Below are 17444 nucleotides of genomic sequence, written 5' to 3'. Positions count from 1 at the left end.
AAGAAGGAACCAGGCAGTGGTGGCGCATGCCTTTAATCCCAGCACTTGGGAAGCAGAGGCAGGCAGATTTCTGAGTTCAAGGCCAGCCTGGTCTACAGAGTGAGTTCCAGGACAGCCAGGACTACACAGAGAAACCCTGTTTCAAACAAAACAAAACAAAACAAAACAAAACAAAAAAGAAGAAAGAAAGAAATTGCCTCTCTCATATCAGCATTTTCTTAATTAGTGATTGATTGGAGAAGGCCCAGCCCATTGTGAGTGGTGCCAACCCTGGGCTGGTGGTCTTGGGTTCTATAAAAGAAGCCATCTGAACAAGCCACAGTGAGCAAGCCAGTAAGCAGCCCTCCTCAAGGCTACTTTAGCTACTCAAGGCTAGCTCCTGTCTCCAGGTTCCTGCCATCTGAGTTCCTGTCCTGACTTCCTTCAGTGATGAACAGTGATATGGAAATGTAAGCCAAATAAACTCACTCTTTCCAAAGTTTTCATGGTTTCATGACAGCAATAACTAATAAATAACAAGACACCCTCAAATAGAATTTATTGTTTCTCCTAATCTATAGGAGTTTAAACTCTCGCAGGGAGTGAACCATAGTGCAAGGATTTATATAAATCTAAGAATATTTTAGGTAGTCAAGAAGGCAGATATGTATCAGATATGAATAGAACTTAGGATACAACGGGTACATGGGACCAATAATCATATGCAAATATTTGTTTTTGATGATCATTGTACAAACTAACTTAGCTAACATACACAGAAGTGATTGGTGAATGTAAAGTTTTCAGCAACTTCTGATTGCTGCTTTCATTACTGTTAATGTGCATCAACTTCCTCCTTTCTGAAACAAGGCCAAAGATTTCTTAGATTTGCTAGAGCTCCAGATTGTTGTGAGAATTAAATATCATGTTGTACCAGAAGTTCTTTGTAAGATATAAAGTACCATACAAATGGAAGGTACCTTTATTGATTTGTGAGTTTACTTTTAGTCCTCAAGCCCAACTTACTTAATGCTCTAATGATGAAATTTTGAACTACAAAATCTGTTAGAAAATGCTGGAGTAAAGTAAACAGAGGTTGAGACCATGATTTTCAAAAAATTGTCAAGAGACTGATTAGACTAATTGAACATGGCCTAGAATTGATTTTGTAGTTTCTATCTACTTCAGTTGGGAATGCAGATGAGCTCAAATGTGTGGACACTGGAAAGCAGAGCTGAAAATCTAATTCATCAACTTGAGGGCTCTCTAGCCTCTCAGAAAGGTGATCCTTTTGGAATCATTGAGAAGTGTATAAGATACAGAATATCAGGTGCCCCCAGGCCTACTCAGTCAGAATATTTAGTTTAACAAGCCCTGAGTATTTATGAGTTTATTTACAAGTTCAATAAAAACTAGAAAACTTCCCCTTTGATAGCATTCATGACATACTTAGTTAATATCTTTAACACTTAACTGTATGTTCTATAATTAATATTTAAAGACATAAATACTATACATACATGCAGATTTTAAAACTTTTATGTCATGTTTGTATTTTATTTTTCTTAGTCTGTTTATCCTCAGTCACTTTCAGTGTCCACTTTGGATTCATTCACTTTTCAATAATCATATTCCGAATGGTTACAATGCACCCAGTACTCAGCTCAATTCAGAGTGTACAGTAGAAGTGAGGCAGTCTGGTTTCTTTGTGTCATGGTCCTATTTATGTTGAGTAGTATGAAAGCAGGAGTATGTAATAAGCACATAAGAGCAGAGTGAAGATGTTGGAGGTGAGAGAGAGGCATCAGGCAGCTGCTACTTGCACCACTTACCTTGGCAGGCCAACATAACTGAGAACATTTCTTCAGTTTAGAAGACTAGGAAGGCAGACATTCAAGAGCTGAGCAAGGGTGATGTTAACTAAAGCTTTAAAGACGAAAAGGGCTTGGAATCATCTGAAAGCTGCAGTGCCTGCAGTAGGATGAAGGGATTGATGGATTGAATATGTCTAGATCAGACAGACTCTTGCAAGTGTAGTCTTCATGTCTGTCACTGAAATGCAATAGGCAGTCATTAATGTACAATAGGCATATGTAGGAAAGTGAAAGCAGACAACTACCTCTGAAACACACCTCAATACATTATGAAAAAATTGTCCATTGTTTCTGTAGATCGTGAGTTAGATGGGACACATTGGAAGCTTGCAAAAGTAACACAGAGGACTTGGATGAAGATGAGCGATCAATTTTAGGGATGTGTGTTTGTATCTGTAGCTCTGCCATCAGATTCATTTCTGGTTGTCACCTTTTTTTGTTCTGCCTTCCAGGCCATGTCTTCTCCCTGAAGCTGGCTTCTGCTCACAGACACCAGCTGGAGACTGAAGGAAGGCAGGGCATCCCTTGCAGGTGCAGCCTGTCATCCATGGCACCGGTTTGCTCCAGACTGTTTTGTTCTGCTTCCAGATTCTACCAGATGCCATTAGCCTATTAAGTCCCCATCACACCATGTCCTTCCCTGGCCTACTGATAATCTTTCTGTTGCCATTTGCAACTTCTCTTTAGCACCTCTGTTTTTGTTTTCTGTTTTTGCTTTTTGGTTGGTTTTTTTCATCACCTGTATAGCCATTTCCCTGCTTTTAGCTTTTCCTGGCTTTAAACATTTAACAAGTTATCCTTTCCTGCTTAGTCGCCGATGGATATAAACAATGAGAGGTAAGTAGCTGGGTATAAGGAATGAAGCACATACAGTTTTCAAAGAGGGAAATCTGTAGTTCACTTTTGGAAAAACTGGCCTTATGTTTAAAATACAAAATCTAGGTGGCAGATAAACACATGGACCCAGAACTCACAGCTGATTATGAGTTACTAATAATATTTAGCAAATAAGATGCTGATCATGCACAAATGTCCATTACAATAAAGCAATGAATGGAGAAAAGGATTTTAGACTGAATTCTGAATAACTTGAGGGGTTGACTATTATTGGAAAGACCTGTAATAGGACTTAAAGAAACTTCTGTGCTTCTGATTCCATGTTAAAATAACTAGAATGTATATAGCATGTCCATCATTTGTCTACCACGTTACATACACTGTACTGCCACATAACATGGAACATGTTATTGGAACACAAAACCTATAAACATAGGCACTAAGAAATTACAGAAAAACAAGGCAAGATTAGTTCTATTTTAATTGTGGAATAAATGGGCCCACTGGTCTGAAACACATTTTGTTTCTGTTTCCTTGGATAAGGCGAGGCTATATATGCCAGTAATTAGATTCCAGTGAATTGTCCAACCCTGTCCAAGGCCAGAGTGGCTGAAATCTAGTTCATTGTCTCCTATCTATACCATGTGTGTTGGTTCAGATTTCTGTTTTTGTTAGAGTTAAGGAGACTTTCTATAAACCCTTATCAGTAGGAGCTAGTTTTTCACCTAATATATGTGTGTTAGTTTTCTGTCACTGTAACAAAGTACCCAAGGTGAATAGCATAGGTGAATAGCATTTTAAGTGAGAAAGGTTTGTTTGGGTTTATAGTTAAGGAAGTTCATGTTTATGACCACATGGGTCCATTATTGCTTTTGATTTGAGGTAAGACAGCATATTATGGTAGGAGTGTGTGGTTGAACAAATCCATTATCTAAGAAGCAATAACTAGTAAGATTGATGCGATCAGTGTCTCATACTCTGTCTTTGGAAGCATGCTTTCCATGTCATGAGGACTTCTCACATGGCCTCACCTAAAGTTGTTGAACCTCCGAAAAGTACTACCCTGGAGACAAACATTTAACACATGGGCCTTTAAAGGACATCCAATATGCAAACTGGTGATATGGACAGATGTACATATACCTCCATAAAAGCTTTGAGAAAGGCAGGACCAAGGTTGCTATTTGCAAACCTTAGTCATAAGCTATGCCATTGATGATTGAAGGCTTTCAGAAAACTCTGGGTAGGCTGAGCCTCTGAGGAGAAGCCTATGAGAAGAGAGTTTCTCAAAGCTTTGTTCTCAGACTGCATATAACAGAAACCATTACAAGAATGCAAATTCTAGGACATTCCATTAAAACCCCAAAATTCTAATCTGCAAGCATAGGATCCAGGGCTTCAATCTTCCACAGACATTTTAAGAGGAAGTTTGTCTTATGCACATTAAAAGTGGAAAACAACTATTCTAGGGGCATCGGTTTGTCCAAAGAGCTCAGACTCCACTTTATCGGATTGATGATCTTCCTTATGAACATTGAAGGAAGACATAAATGTCTTTGAAATTTCTTACATTGAAACCAAACCTGGTAGCAGCCCAGATTGCTCCTTCAAATGCCTTTGCACTGAAGAGCTGGCACTGTGCTCATGTCCTATGGGGCCCCAGCTCCAGTCCCTATTGTTTTGATCCTTTATTTGTTTAGTTTTATTTTCCATCATTGACTTTGGAATGACTACAACAGTAGAGACCACAAGCCCTGACCTCGTCACCACTACTGACACTGTGCCTGTCTGAAAGTAGGCAATCAGCATATATTTTCTTACAAATCAACACAGAGAGATAGACTTCTAATGGACAATTCAGAGTTAGGAGATTTGCTTGTCTCCTTTCAAATTTGCTTATGAGATGATGGTTCTTAATTATAGAGATGTCTCAAGTGAAGCTTGTTTGGGTATTAAGTCTGAGCATTTTCAGAAGTCACTTATACAGCTTTGATTTTATGATTCACAGACTTTCTTCATCCTATCCCCCCCCCCCAAATGTATATTAACCAATGACCTCTCTTTACTGCATTTGGCAGCATCGTCTTAGTAGTTTCTGGAAATTACTTTCAGTTAATAAATTCAGGATCTGAAGCCATAGAAATCACACATACACACGCACACAAACACACACACACACACACACACACACACACACACACACATACACCTCACACACAACACACACACACACACACACACACACACACACACACACACACTAAGCAGAATGTCCAGGCATATAATATGTTAAATCTTTAAATAGTAAAGAACTATAAGTCTTCTTTGTTTCACTATTTTAATTACTTGTTTGTAATAAGGACCCCGGAAAGCAACATGTTTACTTAGTGTCTCTGACCTGCTCAGTGAGCATCCGCCCTGTGCCTTTCTAAAACCGATGCATGCCTAGAGGGAGGTAAAACAGCCATTAATCCTGGAAGATATTTGTCTTCCTTTCTTTTGACATTTTATTGCCCTTTAACTCATTTGTGAAAGATATCAAAGCACATTCAGGCTGGGAATACAAGGCCCTTTCATTAAAATGGTAGGTTTCTTTGAGATCTCTTTGTCCTTCCCTATAGGAACACTTTGATGGGTACACAAGGAAAGATTTATGAAGAAAGTAATAGGTAATTTTAAATCAATAAATTAAAATACCACGGAAATAACATCCCAGTGTCATTTAGATAGATAAAATTGTTTCCAAGACAATGATATAAAATTATTCTTAGTCAAAACATCAGAAAAAATAAAAGGAGGAATGTCTCCATGAGTGACATGGTCAATCACATCATGTGTAACTCAGGGAAATAGGGTGGTTTTTGCTCTGAAGGATAGAGAAAGCAATGACTAGATGCTCTTTGTCTCCACCGGTTTAGTTTTGGTAAGAGAGTTAGTGACCATACATGTAAAGGAGCTCTACTTACAAAGCCAGAGTAGAGTCTGTCATGTTCAGTGGCTTTAAAACTAGAGTTTTTCTAGCTATTCATCTATCTTTATTTAATTTTTAAAATGACCATGTGTTGATTAGGGTACAGTTACATGACATTTTATTTTTATTTCTTTCTATGGAATTGGTTCATTTGTTTAGAGGAAAAAAAACATCAAATGTGGGAAACTGTGAGGGAAAATAAAATCATGTGTAATCACATAGACTGGAGGTAAATACTGATATTTTATCATATTGTTTTATATTTTGCATTTCTGTCTGTAAGTAAGTATATAGTTTGTATATGCATATAGAAGTATACATTAATACATTTTAAACTCATGGGTATAAACTGCTGGCACATAAATATAAAATGAAATTATCTTTATATACTCTATAGATAACAATCAAGGCCTAGTTTTTATAAAGTAGTATTTCAGATTCTCAAGCACTGGCTGAGAATAAAAACCCCTACCCGTCTGCCTTTGTAGAACTTATCGGGATATGAAACAGTAACTTTCAATGCCACATATCACAATGATGTATGTCCTAATTTTAGCTTCTGCAATAGCCCCATGGTTTTTCCTATGGAGAGTTTGTTCAGGTACATGATCACTTCTTTCCTCAGTTCTAGTCTCTTTATGCCACTCCCTCCTGGTAAGTATAGCTACTGGCCTTCATGGCTTCCCAGAGCTAGATTGAGGATGCACTGACTAGGGACATCCCAGGATCAGATGGGAACTGAAAATTTCTCAGTATTTTCTACTGCTTTTGAAAGAGGCTGAACACTACTGCAGAAAGTGACCATCTGATCACATGGCTAAGCTGGTTCAGTTCAGACTCACATACTCAGTTCTATGCTGCAAAGAATAGAGTCACTGAAGCATCGTCTTGATCAGATGGCTGACCATTTCACTATTACAAACATGTTCACTGCTCATTAAACATGTTCATTAAACCCAACACTGGTGGTGTATCTGAACGTGCCCTTTAAGAACTTATAATTATATTTCTCTATCTTACATTTTATATGGTATTTTCCTGGCTGTAAGGTCAGGACTCAAACAGCTGCCTAAAAGTCCTATCCCTTATCATACCTCCTCTTCTGCCATCCTTGTCATTTTTATCCTTGTTTTTTCTGCCAGTGAGTAGAGTAGATCTTTTTCATGATCGTATGTAATGCTGCACTGATGACACAAGTTACTCTTGGATTCAGAAATATATACTATATAGCACAGAAACATGAACGTAGATTCTCAAAGTCCTACCATGGGTGTATATTGAGAGTAGGAAAGCCTGGATGAGCCTCTGGGCCTCCCTCCCCTTTCACTCATTGCTCCACACCAAACACAACTTTCCTTCTTATAATGATATTGACCCTATGTCACTAGATTCCTCCAATTCACACTCTTACTGACCAAAGTTTATTTTCACAAATGTAGTTTCTTCTACTAGGATGCTTTTTGTCCTCATGGTTAGACCCCAATTCTCTAACTGTGCTGAGTTATCAAAACACTTAACCTAATATCTGTATGTACATAGTTATCATATCTTAGACAAAATTAAATATAGGCAATACCAGTACAACAAATAGATTCTACCCATGTGAGTGAGGTGGCCATCTTATTACCAGACATTCAGGCATAGGTATCAGATATTTGGATATCCATCTTCATCTGCATATTTTCAAAAGAAATTTAGGAAAAAGAAAAATGATAGAAAAAAATTTACTTACAGTTTGGACAAACCACAGAGAGAAAAGTTAATTTTTCTTCACTGTACTTATGAAAGTTTTTTATTTGTAGAAAAATATGAGATGATTGTGAGAATATATGCAGATTTATCTGTGAATCCAATGATAGTCATTTCCCAAGGGTGCCTTGCCTGGGCCTCAGGCTGCCTACCCTGACTATTCTCTTGGCACATTGCCTCTTTCTCAGCAAACAGGGTATATCATATTTTTGGAAGTTTTACTGTTACAATTCTACATCTGTAAGTCCTTTTCCTCATTGCCAATTCTAAACTTTTCATGAGTTACTGTTCAGTCAATTGTATGTGCATGCATATGGTATGTGTGCTCATGGGAATTTGAACACACACCCACACACACATTTATCTAGGAGAATAAGAGAATAAGCAGAATGTTCACAAATAGAATATGCTAAATCTTTAAATAGTAAAGAACAATTTTACCAAAGGAAAAATAGGAACAAAACTGATAAAAATGTGCATAATTTATATTATATTCACATTATAAATTTTACCATTCAATAGTCAGGTAAATATTAGCTTCATGCATTTCTCTAACGTAATGTTTAGGAGACCTGTACATGCATAGAACTGAGTTCACTCAATCATTTTTTGCATTTTCAAAAAATTAAGATTTTCATTACATTTGTTTTATAAAATTAATGTTATTTCTTTGTTGAATTCTATATAATAAAAATTCAGTTTTATTTTATGCATCTTTCTGTTATTGAACATGTTTAAAAGTCTCATTGGGAGGCTGCATCCATATTGTAAACATTTCATCACATTTCTTTTGTTTGAAAATTATTTGTTTCCCTCATTTCCATTTCAAAGCTTTGAAGTCATCCACATACAGCAGGATTTCCCTACTTCTTGATTTTTCTTGCTCTTAGCATGTTCTCATAAGTAGAAATGCTACATCATAAAATGTTAAGTTTGAACCTGACAAAACGATTCTCAAGTCCTCTGGTTATTCCAGATAACAGTGTATCATTTTCTGTGGAATTGATACAGCTAATGAGGTACCGTTAGTTACCACTACTAAATGAGGTCTTTGTGGATTAACATGGTTGCTGGGAGAAACAGTATCTTAAATTGACTTGATATAATTCATTCCTTAAAGGTACAAGAGTAAGCAATTGATATTGTTTACTAATAACAGGATTGGGCTTATAAATTTTCTCCAATAGAATCACAATAAAACAGGAAACATTTAACTCTGAACATCTATGTCTCAACTTCATAATCTTAGAAGGGTATAGATTTAATTTTTTCAAAGACCAATTTTAATGATGGCTCTTAAATGCTTTAACCTCCCTTTTAGGCCACCACCCACCAGAGGTAGTGGGAAAGAAAGAATACAGAGGAAGTGGACCTATTTAGAATGGTTTTTTTGGAGCAATTCCTATCTGTGTTGTCAGGAAATCAGCAGTTCAGTTTATAGGATCCTGGAGCAGCAGCTTGATCTACTTGCAAACACTTTATGGATATACCAGTAGTCCAGTTAGGTAGAGTTGGGACAGCAAGCATGAATCAGCAGCAGTGGCACTACCTAGCAGAGACAGCCAGACCTCAGCCTCAGAACTAGTCATCAGGAGGGACCAGGAGGGAGGGATGCCAGAAAAAGTTCTCAGCTGTGCATCTCTCAGTGAAGCAAAGATCAGCAAAGATGAGAGACCAACAAGCATTGCACAACTATCTCTATAAGCAAGCCAAGCTCAGCCTCCATCCCTGTCCATTGAATTCTATTTATACTCCCTTTAAATATCATGTGTCCTCTACGGATCTTGCCTCATCATATGTTATATTTCACCTTAGCATGTGTGTTTGTCTCAGCTGACAATACTCTGCCAATCAGCCTATGTCCACAGAAGTGGCAAGAAATTGTAACACAGTACCTGAAGTTTCTTGGTGTGTGTGTGTTTTTTTTTTATGGAGTCCCAACAAATGCAGCTCAACTACAGAATGTAAAGCAAAACAACTCATGTGTGTCAATAGCAAAGAATTCTTTATCACATATCCTTTCACATTCTTGCTTTAGCAGAATATCCTTTCACCTGTGTCTGCTTTAGCTAAATGTTCCTTCACGAGTCTGCCATAGCCTTTCACCTATGTATAATTCAGCTAAACATTCCTTCATGTGTTTGCCCAGCAAAACACCATCTAGCTGATTTTCCAAAGAACACCTAAGTTTCCACTTCAGAAGGGTAACTTATTATTGTTATGGCTATGACTCTTGGGAAGAATAAACAGATTCTGTCAGAGGGATATGATATCTAAGAACATTAACTGCAAGAGCAAGACCTCTAGGATGGAGCATTTTCCCCCTGTGGAGATGGGGTGGACACCAGTGAAAAGAGAAGCCATCCACTTATGCTAGTGGCTGTCATGCATTTCCTATGTGATGTCATGCTATGCTGACACAGTGTGATGTTTGTATCTTAGATGTTCATTTGATCAGCTTAATAGCCAGTTAATGCTCTAATTTCTAATTTTTTTCCTTCCTTTGTCTTTGGGGTTGTGGATTTGGTTTAATGCTTATATTATGTTAATTGGGTTCCCAAAATTACACGAGAATCCCACATGTAAGATTCTGAGGGTCCCTGCCTCAGTTGGTTCTGATTGATAAATAAAGTTGCCAGCAGACAATGTCTGGGTAGGGAGACATAGGAGGGACTTTAGGATTTGCAGGCAAGGGAACTGAGAGAGGAAGGAGGATTTAGAATAGCCATGCCTGGAAAGCAATAAGATCCAGGCTTGAGAGTTACAAAAGAGAGAGCATAACAATCATGTAAGAGTAAGGGAAGAACAACCCCAGGGTACAGCCCCCATTACCCTATCTTGGGCAGTGAAGATAAAATATAGCTTTTAGTAAGTAATAACTTAGGAGTATCAGAGGGGAGGGGTTAGCAATATGAAGTGGCCTAACCATTGAGCTTTTTAAGGCATGTTAAAATAGAAGGCTTCCTCTCTCTCTCTCTCTCTCTCTCTCTCTCTCTCTCTCTCTCTCTCTCTCTCTCCCTCTGTGTGTGTGTGTGTGTGTGTGTGTATGTGTGTCTTTCATTTGGGAACACAGAACATTAAGGTAGATCCATACCACTGCTGCTGGACAATTTGATCAGTATTAATCACTTACTGTAAACTTCATTGTCAATGAATTTCATTTGTCTATAATCAAACGGATGGCTTGTCTGATGTTTAATCTATTTTAACTTCTCTAAGTTGTTTCCAAGTTTCTGCTATGTTTGGCCTTTCCAATTTTTTGAAACTTTTGTGGAGTAAGTAAATATTCAGAGATTTACCCAATTCTGCATTCACTTTCTGTCATCAATGACATTGTACATTAACTGCTGCAGTTTGATGTCACCTTTGCATGATTTCTCTTACATTCTATCCGATGAAGTGACTAGGAGAGAAATATTTTACTTTTCAGGAGTATGTAATTGTGAGCACTCTCATTTTCTGCAAATATATCAATATGTTGTAGAATCATTTATGTGGTGAGCACTGTAATCTGATGTATCTCATTTTAAATTTGTTAGGATCAGAGGGTGTCATATTCTTAAAAGATAACTCTGGGACAAAGCATTTGTTTTTAAAAATACATAATTATTTTATTAATTCATTGAGAATGTCATATATACTTGTAATAAATTTTGTTTATATCCTCCCCCTCACAACCACCCAGTCCCAATCACATGTCTTCCTTATATATGTATGTAACTCATGAAATCCAGTTTGTGTTGTAATAATTATTTAAAAATCTGCCACTGGTCTTGCTGATTGTCTAGGCTGTGGTATTTCTGCCTAGATCAGACACTATGTTCCAAGGCCATGAGGCCACATGTGTACCGCAGCTAGAAACGGCCAGCCAGAGACACCAGCCTTGCTACCCATAAGACACCAGAGTGGGAGATGGCTCTACCAATCTTCCATGCTGTTTCTGCAAGGCTGGGCATTGCCAACCACATGGGCTCAGTACAGATGAGACTTAGATTATCCAAAGGCTTATATATTTAGTAATGATCAATAGCAAGATACCCTTACAATCAGAAGTGTGATCCAATACCCAACCTAGATATACCAGCTACCTTTGACTGGTGGAGACACGTGAACTTCTGCCTCCATGTTTGCCTCTCTCTCACTCATCTCTTAGCTCTTCTTCTTCCTTTTCTTCTTCCTCCCTTACTGCTCCTCTTCCTCCCTTACTCTTCCCACTTTAGCTCCTCCTACAGTTTGTGCTTCCTATATGCTTATAGGTGGGAGGGGGGGCTATCCACTGGATTATGGTTAACCTACCAGTCCCCGCATCTTTCAAAGATATAGACTCTTCCTCCTCTAAGAGCCCTCAACTCTCAATAGCCCTGTAGCTAGGTGTAGGGACTCCTGAGTACCGCCCTCCTCTTTGCTAGGATGTTGAACGGCTTGCTCTTGTGTAGAAAACAGAGTTGCTATCATGTCTGAGTAAAGACATCCTGTCATATCCAGAGGATACTGTTTTGCACTGGTCTTCCATGACCTCTGCCTCTTACAGTCTTTCTGCCTCCTCTTCTGTGATTTACAGTGTGGAAATGATATATATCTCATTTGTAGCTAATCATTCCACAGACACTTATTCTCTACACTTTGACCAGTGTGAGCTTTCCACTGTCCAGTGCACAAAGAAACTTCTCTAATACAGTCTGAGAGGTGCATTCATCTATTGGCGTAGATGTATGGATTTAGGGAGCCCCTTGATACTATATAAATTTAAGAAAGGAATAATAGTTGGTTCATAACATGGCCTATGAAATTCTTAGACATCAGTTCTTGACCAGATTTACAGTACCCGCCATTAGTTTTCCTCCTGTAGAGTAAAAAATCTAACCAGAAAGCATCCAGTTATCTCCCATAACAAATGAAAACACATTAGTTTAAATGACAGCTGAATAATTACATTACATTTGTTGATTTATTAATTCTCTCTGACTCTCTCTCTCTCTCTCTGTGTATGTGTGTGTGTATTCATGAAGACACATATGCATACACCATTCCACACATATGTAGTGGTCACATGACAACCTGGGAGGGCTGCTTCTATCTTTCTACCAGGTGGATCCCAGGGATTGAACTTAAGTAGTCAGGCTTATCAGCAAATGCATTTACCTGCTGAGCCATCTTACTTATCCAGAGTTGATTATTTTAATTAAAGCAATTATTTTTAATGGCCTTTTCTAGGATCCAAATTTTAAAATCTATTTTTATGTCATCAGCATTATCTAATAAGCTAATGTTAGCAATAATAAAGCATCTTACTCCCTTGGAGTGCTACAATATTTTCAGAAATAATTGGTTGACTATAAATCCTTTCAAAAATATAACATTTTCAGTCTTTTTCCCTTGGCTATCCTGTGAGAGTCTCCCCCGAGTAGCTGAGTCAGACAGATACAGACACAGCCAAAAAGTGGATGGAGATTGGGGACTCTTATGGAGGAGTAGGAATTAGGATTGCAGCCCCTAAGGGAATAGGGACTGTACAGGAAGACCAAGAGAGTTAGCTAACCTGGACCTTTGTGGCTGTCAGAGACTGAGTCACCAACCAAAGAATCTATACTAGCTGAACCTAGGCCCCTCCACACCTATGTAGCAGATGTGCCGCTAGACCTCAATGTACATCCCAAACAACTGGAGTGGAGACTCTCCAAAAAGCTGTTGCCTGTGTAGGATATGTTCTTTTAGCTGGGCTGCCTTGTCTGACCTCACTTGGGAAGGATGAGCCTACCTTTGCAGAGCTTTGATGTGCCAGGGGGTTATTTATTGGGCCCCCATTCACTCGGAGGAGAAGGGGAGAAGGAATGGGAGAAAGAATTGTGGGAGAGGGTGATTGGGGAGCAGTGAGCAGTATATAAAGTGAATAAGTAAAAAAATAATAAATAAAAATTTAAATTAAAAAATTCTAATTCTGTGTATAAACACAAATACATTCATATGCATTATACCTTTTATTATTTCTTTATCAACTGGTTTTCAAAAGAAATTTAAAAGTATTATTCTTTTCATTAAGAGCAAGGACAATATCTGGTTTAAACTTCACTAGACTACTTCAGAATCTTATAATAGTGATGTGAGCATTAAAAGCATGTAAAAATGTGTATAGGTCTTTCTCTGTGATCCAAAAAGTTTAGCAGACATTCAAATACACTTTTTCATTTGTAATAAACCTTTAAAAGTTAAATATTAAGCTAGACCTTGCTATCTTTGATCAACTATGCCAATATTGCTTCTCGAATCATGAAACTTTCCTAGTTTGCTCATCAAAGATTTTCCTCTTGATCAACACTATTTCCAATTTCATATTACATTTTCATATAAAAACTTTCATCTTTGAATCTCCCTCCCATGTAGATTGCCTTTGTTATTACTGCTCATGTGGGGCCTCCCATTCTTTTCAAACCACCTTGTAGATTTTAGTTATATATGGGACATTCTGATACCATGTTTACTCCTGACCAGTTTAGACTCAAAATGTTAAGCTTTAATAGTTTTCACAGTTGTCTGAAGTTTTGAGAATAAAAATGATCACTCACATTACTGTGGTATGAATCTGAAGACTTGTCCTAAGCTTTCCTACCTGTGTAGGGCCTTTCTATGAGGATGTTCTATGACATGGCAGCTGTTTTGCCTCAATATGAGTGATCCAAAACCTAGTGAGAGAGATGGCTTCTATCCATCAAAAGAGAACCAGGATTCTATAAAAATGTAAATATAGAAGGGAGTATGATTGGGGCTCTGTTTTATAGTCTATCTATCATAAAAACGTGGTCTTAAAATTAGCAAAGGCAAGGGAAGATAAAAAGAAAAGACAGTAGTAGAGATATGACGAATGCATTAGTAGGAAGCATACAAGATGATATTTAAAGTGATAAAAATTCTTGCCATGCATCCTAGTTTTACTTCCTGTTGCCATGATGAAATACCATCACAAAAGCAATCACCAAAGGGAGAAACAGTTTGTTTGGCTTATAGTCCCAGGTTGCTATTCATCACTGTGGGGAAGTCAAGGAGGAAATTTGGAGCATCTCCTCACATGTACTGTCAAGAGCCTAGAGAACAATAAATGCATGTATGCCACTGCTTAGCTTTCTTTCTCAAGTCATACATAGTGCAGCACTCAAACTCAGAATGGTGCCATCCACAGCGATGGGCAAGCCTCTCCCCACGTATTAGTATAGCCAAGAAACCACCATAGACATGTTCAAAGGCCAATGTGATCTGGAGAATGTATTGAGACTCTCTTCTCAGATGATCCTAGAGTTGATAATATAAACTAATCATTATGCCATACACACCACAAATACAAAATATATATTGGAAACAACAAATTATTTTCGGATATGATAATTTATAAAGCATTGAAAAATTTTACAGTCTTAGGCTTATTAAAGAGTTGATATTCTTTAGGAAAGTTTTAGGTTTTAGGTCCTAGGTTAAAGTTCATCTGTAAAAACCTGATCTGATAGTGACCAGTTATACACTGGTGACAGGGCTAAAGAGACACTGAAAAGCATAAGTGCTTCAGTCCATAGGAGCAGTAAAAATTATATTATCCAGGAAAAAAAAATCCTGATTATAAGCATTCACACATTTGAGGATAAAACTGCAAAGGAATAAAAGGTCATATAAAAGACCTAAATAGATGAAAAGCCATGCCATGTGGAGAACCTTCTTCAAATATTTAGGCTAAATAAAGTTGTTTTTTTTTTTTTAAATAAATTATCCAATCTCAGATATTCTTCTGTAACACTGGAAATAAATGAATATTTTTTTAGAAAGAAAAGAAGGAAATGTAAGTCTACATGATTTGAGGAAAAAAATAGATCTGAACAAAACTAAACAAAAAAATCTAGTAAAATTTAATGAAACTATAATTTGTTCAAACAACCAGAGAGATAGCTATGGCTAGGTAGGCAACTCTTATAAGGACAACATTTAATTGGGGGGTGGCTTACAGGTTCAGAGGTTCAGTCCATTATAATCAAGGCAGGAACATGAAAGCTTTCCAGCAGGCATGATGCAGGAGGAGCTGAGAGTTCTACATCTTCCAATGAGCTAGGATGAGGGTCTTAAAGCTCACACCCACAGTGACACACCTACTCAAACAGGGAACACCCTCTAATAGTGCCATTCCCTGGGCCAAGCATAACAAACCATCGCATTACACTCCCTGGCCCCATAGGCGTGTTCAAACACATGAGTCTATGGGGTGCCATATCTAGCCATAGTATAATAAAAAAGTACATTTATTCCAACTTCCGAAGTCCCATCATCTATAGCAGTTACAACAATGCTAAAAGTCCAAAGTTCAAGGTCTCTTTTGATATCCATCTAATCACTTAACTGTAATCCCTAAAGCAAGGCAGTAAACCAGCTGGGAAAACTCAAAAACTGCATCTCAATGTTTGATGTCAAAGTGGTCTTCAGATCCCCAACTTCTTTTTCGTCTTTGTTGACTGCAACAAACTTCTTTCTCCTGGGCATGTTCCACTCCCTGTTAGCAGTTTTTCTCAGAGATAGCCCACAGCTCTGGCATCTTGAACATCTTGGAGACTCCAAGGCAACTTCAATGTTACAGCTTCTTGTTTCAATGTCTAGGATCCACAATGATCTCCTGGGCTCCTCCAAAGAGATGGTATCACTTCGTCAGCTCTGCCCTCTATAGCACTTTAAGCTCAGGTTGATCCACTCCACTGTCACTGCTGTTCTTGGTGATTATCCCATAGTACTGGCATCTCCAATACACTGAGGGCTTCTGCTGCAACAAGGCTTCACCAATAGCCTCTCGTAGTCTCTCTTCTTGGTACTAGGCCTCAACTCCTTTGTATGACCCCTCCTGTCCTGGGCCATCAACTGCAACTGAGGCTGCAACTTCCCCAATGCCAATTCCATGGCCTTTCATAGTGCAAAACCTCCGCTGTTCTTCCTGAACCCTCCATGCCTTCAAAATCAGTACCACCTGGGTGACTCTTACATATAACCAAGTCCAGCTACAGTATGAAGTACAATCTAGGCTATCTCTGGAACACAGCTTCTTTGTGCTCTCAGAAAACACTTCCCAGAATTATTTCACCTCAGTGACGCTGGTCTCTTCTTAATCACCACTAATTTCTTAGTTCCAGCTAACCAGCATCAATTGTCCAGAAGTCCCTTCTATTATCCACTCTAAAGCCAGAGCCACATGGCTGAAGCTGCCAAGTTCTGCTGCTTGAAGGAGCTGGAACATGGTCCCCTTGTTCTATTACATCATCACCAGCTTTTCATTTTCTAACTTCTTCACTTCTTAAGCTTGGCTGTCCTGGAACTTGCTCTGTAGACTGACCTTGAACTCAGAGATCTGCATGGCTCTGTTTCCTGTAATTCTTGGATTAAAGGCGTGGACCACCATGCCTGGATTTAAGCTTTTCTTTACTTAGAACCTGCTTTGTCCCAGGCTGGCCTTGAACTCAGAGATCTGTTTGGCTTTGTCCCCTGGGATTAAAGGTGTGTAACACCATGCCAGGATCTTAATTTAGGTGGGGGAGAATCTTGCCCCAAAGTCTCTTAATCTATTATCTCGTAGAACACAGGATTCAGCTCCATTTCACTTCCTGGAGCCCCTTCAATACTCAAACCTTATGTTTTACCTGTTTCCTAAGCTTGCTACTCCTGTTCAAAATGGTCTTCATGAGACTTAACCAGAGAACAAAGTCTCTGCTGGGCTTTTTTGAGACTTCTTTTGTCAATGCAATTAATATAAATCTCTTTACTTTAGCCTCGGGTAGACTCTTCAGACAAGGGCAAAAAGCAGACACATTCTTCATCCAAAGACCACAAAAACAGTCTCTGTGCCACATGCTGAAATTCTTCTTTGAAACCCTCTTGGGGCAGGTCTGCACAGTTCAAATTACTCTCAGCAACAAAGTCTTCCATATTCCTACTAGGATGACCCATTAAGCCCCATTTAAAGGATTCCACTGTTTTCCAAATCCGAAGTCCCAAAATCCACATTCTTCCAAACAAAA

This window comes from Arvicanthis niloticus, chromosome 3 (assembly GCF_011762505.2).
Source record: "Arvicanthis niloticus isolate mArvNil1 chromosome 3, mArvNil1.pat.X, whole genome shotgun sequence".
Taxonomy (NCBI): Eukaryota; Metazoa; Chordata; class Mammalia; order Rodentia; family Muridae; genus Arvicanthis; species Arvicanthis niloticus.
Note: the sequence above shows the minus strand (reverse complement) of the source record.